Raw genomic sequence first — 7,370 nt, 5'->3', positions numbered from 1 at the left:
CATCAAACAACTATTTCTTTGGCAGGTTTGACTGTGGAGGCATTCACACCAACAGAGAGATAACACTGTAGATGTCCCCTATAAAGTACACTGGCTCTGAGCCCCCACTAGCTGAGATAGGCACTGAAACGCATCAACCCCAGCAAAGTCACAGGTCCATATGAGGGTCCAGTATGGGTCCTTCGTCAGTCAGTGGGCAAACATGTCTCAAACATGAGTCTGCCTACAGTGCAGAGATCGAGAACGTGGAGAGCTGGAACAGAAAAAACAACTTGAACCTCAATACATCCAAGAGAAAGGAGATGATCCTGGACTTTAACATCAGTGGTGAAATAATGGTTGTGCCAACCTTCAGTTAACTAAGATTATACATCAGCCAGAACTTGACTTGGTCAATCAGCACCACTGTGATGGCCAAGACAGAACGTCCGAGGCTCCAATTCCTGAGCTGACTGAAAATGGCATGACTCCCACAACCGCTGCTGGGGAGCTTCTACAGATCAGCTCTAGAGTCTGCGATTACCTACAGCATAGCAGGGTGTTATTCTGGGTCAATCGTGAGAGACAGGAAAACTATCAAGGACATCATGACAGTAGAGGGCCCTCTGCTACCTGAAGGCCATGGCCATCATCAAAGACTACTCACACCCTGACCACAACCAGATTTCACCCTACCATCTGGTAAGTGCCACAGGACACTTAAAGCTAACATCTCCAGACTGAGAGATAGCACCTTTCTCTGACCGGGATCATCCCCTTCCATATACTGAGCCCAACCACCAAAGACTAACATCAGCTGCTTTATTCATGTCCTCCCATTTTGTTGTTTTATTTGTATTGAATCTATTCATAAACATTTTGTACCATTTATTGCATTTCATTATTCATACACGTATATGGCATCAAATAGTTCCAACAAAATGTCATGCAATGATAAAGTATATCTCATCTGCATGCCAGTCTTACATCTATACACGTATATGCATTTAGCAGACGCTTTTATCCAAAGCGACTTACAGGTAGGCAGATAGGGTAAGGGGGTCTTGCCTAAGGACCCCTACTGGAGGTAATACCATTCATGCAAAGGATTTGAACCCAGGTCTCCAACATGAAAGGTGGTAATAATACCACTACACTACACCTTAAACATCTACACCTTCAAAGAAGCAGCCCAATGAGGACAACTTGTAAGGTTCAACATGTTATCCCTTTAAACTAGAGCTGCAATGCTATAATATTCAAGTGCTTCAATAAGAATAACCTCTTGGACTACCTGAATATTCAACCAAATGGCATAGAGCGACAATTCTGTTATTAGTAAATCTCACATCAAGACTGTTGGCAGACACACCTGATGATACAGTCACTGCTGTTCCGTGTTGGTGACAGAGCAGATCCCGAATACACTGTAATCTAAATGTATACAAATGACATGTGTGCAGCTTGTTTTTGTTTGTTCATAGCAATTTTTTGTTCTGTTTTGATGTCTGTGCCAAGATGAGGGATTCAGTTGCTCCTATGATTCGTGCCATTTTAGAAGTTATGAACTTTTATAAAGAACCAAGGATTTAAATAAATTTAACACCCTTGGGGCAAGGCCATGAGCTTTATGCCAATAGATGTGTAGGGGAATAGTCTTCAAGTCAGTTTAGGTGTGTGCAGCACTTGCATATACTGTGGAACATGGCAGGGAGAGGGGGTGGGTATTGCTGTATGTTACCCCCTGCTCTCCCTGGGGATAAAGTCATCATAATTCTCCACTACCTTGAAAAGATACAGCCTAAAGGCTCAGACAAGACATTGAAACAACAGTCAATACACGTACACACACTTACTTGAAATAGCCATAAACCAACAACCACCCACATCGCCTTCACTGAACCAGGCTTGTAACATTAGTCTGCACCAGCACCGAGTTAATCACAAACACATATACATAATATCAATTCGTAGAGCAAAAGCACAGCACAGTAATAAATATGTAAATAACACCACAGTGTGTGTGTGTGTGTGTGTGTGTGTGTGTGTGTGTTCAAATAACACCCACAAGGAGAGTAGGTATAAGCTTTTATATCATCCTGTGCTGAGAAGGCCCACCGAACAATGTTCAAGTTCAAACCCAACAAACAAACACACACAAAATGACCTAGCCATGACAGCAACTGTGTACACATAGATCAACAAATACAAATGGATCAATTGGACAGCAGTTCCTTCCCCTCTCCCACCAAGCCTGAAGCACAAACACACGCTATCCATGACTGCGACTCTGGGATGGGAGAGGAAGTGTCTGTCATTGTCCTGTAAGGGGATATCTGAGATGATGTTGGCAACTTATCCACACTTCATAATCCATTGTGTGTGTATTTTTGTGCATACTGGGGTGTGTGTATGTGTAGAAGACCAGGCCTGGTATTGTTGATAAGGGCTGAGGGCTTAGTCCTCAGTCGCAGGGACACACTCGGAGCATTAATGAGTCCACAGCACAGAGGAGAGCCTCTGCCAAAAAGGTCTTTATCAGCCTCTATGAGCCTGTCTGTGCATCTGTGTGACAGTGAGAGTAAAAGGGAAAAGAGTCCTGTGTCTGGTTTTTTTATTTCCAAACATTACAGAATACTTTTGCTAAAAGTACTGATGATCGAACTCTCTCCATACCCACAATGCATGGTCTTGGTAGTGGATATAGCCTGAAGGTGAGGCTGTAGGTTGAGATGCAACTCACAGCAGTTCTGTCTGAGAGGGCACATCCATCACATAGACAGCTAAACACAGTGTGTATGTGTGTGAAATCAGAAGTTAGTTAGTCAGGTAATAGGGTGATTTTGCAGAGCTACCAGAGTCTAGATACAAGATGAGTGACTGACAGAGTATTATATTGGTTGTCAACATGAAGCAGCGTATAAATGTCAGAAACAAAAATGGAGACATGGACAGACTGACAAGAAATACAGTACAGAGACAGGATGACATAGGTTACCAAGAGAAAATGTCTGCGTCTTTCTGCACCAGACTGTTACATATAACACAAGAACAACATTTCCAGTCCCTCAGTTCGTGCTTATACAGAGTACAGCAAGGGAAGATGTCACTTCAAAGTGCATGCAAAGCCAGCAGAAAAAATACTCACCAACACTGAAGGAAAACAGTTGTCAACTCCAACTTTTTGACAAATGCATTTGTCATGTTTTAGAAACTAAGAGGAATCACTTTCATCTACAAGTACAAAGTAGAAAGATGGTAATGAAAGGAGGTGTGACATATAGCAGCTGTTTTGATGCAAGTCAAAAGTAAATGAGACTCAAGATATCAAAGAAAAAAGAAACCAATAAGTTGGTCGTGTTAAGGGAAACAGATGAAAGGGAAAAAGGCAGAGCGAAAGTTGAGTGTAGTTTTCAAGTATTTCAGGTTAAAGAGTGTGCATTAAGAATTTATGGGATGTAAGTGATGCTGGTTTAAAAGTGCAGCAGGGGAGGGGCTCACCATGCTGTAGAATGATTCTAGTGCTTTGCAGGGAAGAGAGAACCACAGAGGTGTGTATACTGTTTCACAGATGGGGTGTATTTCTCAGATGTACACAAACAATAGGAGAATGGGAAGGAAAACAGCAGGTGACAGACAAAATATTGGTTACAGAATAATTGAACTTGAAGAAACAAAAGCACATGATTCTAGTGAATACTGAGTACCAGTTATGATATTCAAAACCAAATACTTTAACCAGACTTTTCAGCTTGCAGTGTTCTGCTAAAGATGATCAATTCAGCAAACTGCCTTTCAACTTACATGTGAGTCATGTGAAATAGAAAGTACACTTTTATTTCCAAAATTTTACAACTCAAGACATTTTTTTTTTTTTACCCCAATCACCCGGTCCAAATCAGGTGTCAAAATTAGGGAAATAAGACCTTAGATGAACAACAACAAGTTAAATATTACAGTGTTATTACGTCATTAACAATAACTATGCCAAAATGCAGAAGCAGTGTTTGCTTTCAATTGTTGCAGTGCATCAATCTGAGAAGGTTTCCAAAGTCATTTTCAAACAATCTGGAGGCCATCATTCTCAAGTGAGAGCGACTACTCACAAGTGAAAAATATGCAAGACACTTTCAATCTTCCCAGGAGTGGAAGTAAGTTCCCCTGAAGGACAGGTATGGCTCGTTTTAAAGGATAGCAAGAGAAGGCCTCCTCTTTCTAAAAAGAACACGACAGCATGGCTTAGGTTTGTAAACTTGCATATGAACAAATCACAAAACCTCTGGAACAATGACCTTGAGAAAGACAAGACCAAAGTGGAGACGTTTGGTGCACAGCACCATGTTTAGAAAAAAATAAACAGAATATCACCACAAGCACCTTATACCAACTATCAAGTATGGTGATAAAGGAGTGTTAATTTGGGCTTGTGCCACAGGAGCTGTCCACCTTGCTGTCTCTGAGTCGACCACAAACTTCTCTGTATGTCAAAGTATTGTAGAGTCAGATACGAGACGATTTGTCTAGCTAACTTTGGCTGAAACGGGGTCACACAACATAACAATTACCCCAAGCACAGCAGTAAATCTACAACAGCATGGCCTAAAAAGGAAAGAAAGGCCAAAACATAAAAATGACTAAAATGTACTAATTTGAGGGATGACTAGAACAGCATGGGAAGCTTCTCGGAAAGATGCATGTTGTAGTTGATTCATAAGAGACAGAAATGACAAAACAGTTTCATATAATGCATCAGTCCTGTGGGCTGCTTACAAAGAAACCAAACATACACTCACATTACATATGTGGTTCCTTAACCAGCATGTGTCTGCTTCCCAAGCCCTCGAGTAATAGCAGTCATTACGTCTCCCAAGCCACATGAGAACACACTCACAGGCGTACATCGTCCAGTAGGTTATTACACTGGCATTGTAGCTTATTACCCTGCCCCAGTGCCACTCAATTATTCGGCCTGGGTCCACAGGGAAAGGAGAAGCAGCTCAGTGTGCTACTTACATTATGTCTAAGTAGGCCAAAAAGACTGACTAAAGTATAACATGCAGACACACCACAGCATCATCTTGCAGACCGTAGGAAATCCAAACGCAGGTATTGTATTTTTAAGAGGAGTTTTAGCAATTTATTGTGCGTGTCTACATCTATTACTTGTGTTTCAGGGGTCATCTATAAATGTGCTTTCACAGTCACACAGTGGGTGCAACTGTTATACAAAATCTCAACATGGCTTAATCATAATTTCTTCTCCCAACATTCCTGGTCTTATGAAATATACTTTTGTTTATGTTCATGGAAATCATTAAGATCATCACAACCTGGTATTATCCATTTAGTGTGGTGAATAAAATACAGAAACAGGATGCGGAGAGAGTAAGGGGAAGAATGGGGGGGGGGTTAAGATTAAGCAGAGCTGTGTTGAAACAGAAGTCAAGACCAACCAAGCTATGATCTGGGGACTTATTAAAGTCTCTTATTAAAAGTTAAGGAAGGCCCTAAGAATGGTACAGTAAGAGAGCAGGTGAGAGAATCACACAGCAGAGGGGATGATGCATGTGGTGGCAAAAGGATTGAGTTTAAGCTCTCTTTCCTGCGTTCTCTTCACTCTATTATTTCTGTTTTCACACATAACACATGACCATCTTTCTCCCCACTCATTTGCAGTGACTCCTCCTTACTCTCCAACCAGGTCAGCTATAAAAAAAAAGTCTACGGCTTTAGCCTTAATTTATAAAGCCTGAAGACTTTACACGAGTACAATGGAAGCAAACTCACAAAGGCCGTCATGTGTACATACATGTGCCTTTGCAGGTTATAGATTTCTGAGCAAATTTCTTTTTCTGTGTTGCTTGGCAGTGTGCAGCACAGCAAAACATCGGCCTGATGCAGGATGACTTGGTTTGGCGCAGTCCTGTGTAGCTGCAGCCTATACCGTAGAGAATAGAGGGAGTGCTGTACCACCTGCTTATTGATCAGTTAAAAGATAAGGCCTGCTAGAGCTTAACAACTGACCCCTAGGGAGGTGTTGGTGTAGAGCTGTCTTTCTATCTTACCTAGAAGCCCAGGAATGTGGATTGAAGACCCCAAAAAGTACAAGTAAAGCATATATATAGATACATATATACACACACATTCAGTTTCCTAAAATTTGTAGTCATTTTCTTTCCCATCCTGTGTAAATACAACCTATCAACAGTACTTTGTCCTTCAAACCAGAGCAAGCAAGAGAAATAATGGAAACCATGGCAACGAGACAGCAAATAGACAGCACTGTTTAGGATGGATGGATGTATGGTTAGATGGGGTATTCCGAGAGGACGACTGAAGGAGAAGTGAACCAAGAAGATATGTGGCAGAAAATAATATGATTCTCAACAGTATTTCTTAACCCCATCTGCCTCCCATCCCCATCTGAATGTCTACAAAAACACACCCACAGACACACACTGTGCAGCACACAGTGGAACCTAATTTTCTTGGCAGATCTGTAGGACTTCGAGGTGTAATATGAGCCAATGCTTTGGTTTAATAAGAGCTCAATGGGGGTTTCTTTTACAATTTCCAAGAACCAGCTATCATCAAAGTTACTCATTAAACATATACAGACCACAGAATTAGGCTGAAATACCAACAGAAACCATGTCGTTATTTCCAGTCACTAAGATTTTGGCACAAAGTCTATTTTATGAACGTCGGCTAACAGCATGTAGTGGCTTTAGGTTTTCCCTCCAGCAGTAAGTAGGAATTAGGATGTCAAATTTAAAACAAATGTCGCAGGAACAAATGTACAAGGATTAATGTGAATTTATTCTAATTTATTCCAGTCCTAATCCCTCTGTATATCCCTTGTAAGTAGCAGTAAGCAGGTAGATGCACATACTGTACTCTCACACAGGCAATAATGCACTCAGTTACATTTTCCTGAGTTACCACCAAATGGGCTAGTTAGATCACACTGTATCTTTCTTGTTCATATTCATGAAAAGCAAACCAGATTTATAAATTTATCAGACTTTAACTTGTGACAAGTTTGGGCCTGACAATTAAAAGATATCTGGCTCACTATAACAACAATTATTTCCCATTTAATAGCCTGATAATAATGTTTTTAGCCATATAGGTTTTTCATGTAATACATGTTTGTTTTTTGCATAGTAAACCTTGTAATGCGTTTTAGTTTAACTCTAAGGCCTCGTGGCGTGTTCTTCATTTAAGTACCTTAAAGTAAGTTATGGCTCAATAAAGGTCGGTCAATATCAGACTTAATATTAGCGTGTTCGGCTCCATGAACAGGCAAACAATTTGCATGTTTTATCTCTTTAACTGCTTTCATTTCTTCCACTCTTTTTTTCTTTTAAATAAGAAGACTATTGTTTATA

The sequence above is a fragment of the Leuresthes tenuis genome, unplaced genomic scaffold (assembly GCF_036924035.1).
Source record: "Leuresthes tenuis unplaced genomic scaffold, fLeuTen1.0.hap1 SCAF_7, whole genome shotgun sequence".
NCBI classification, from domain to species: Eukaryota; Metazoa; Chordata; class Actinopteri; order Atheriniformes; family Atherinopsidae; genus Leuresthes; species Leuresthes tenuis.
Note: the sequence above shows the minus strand (reverse complement) of the source record.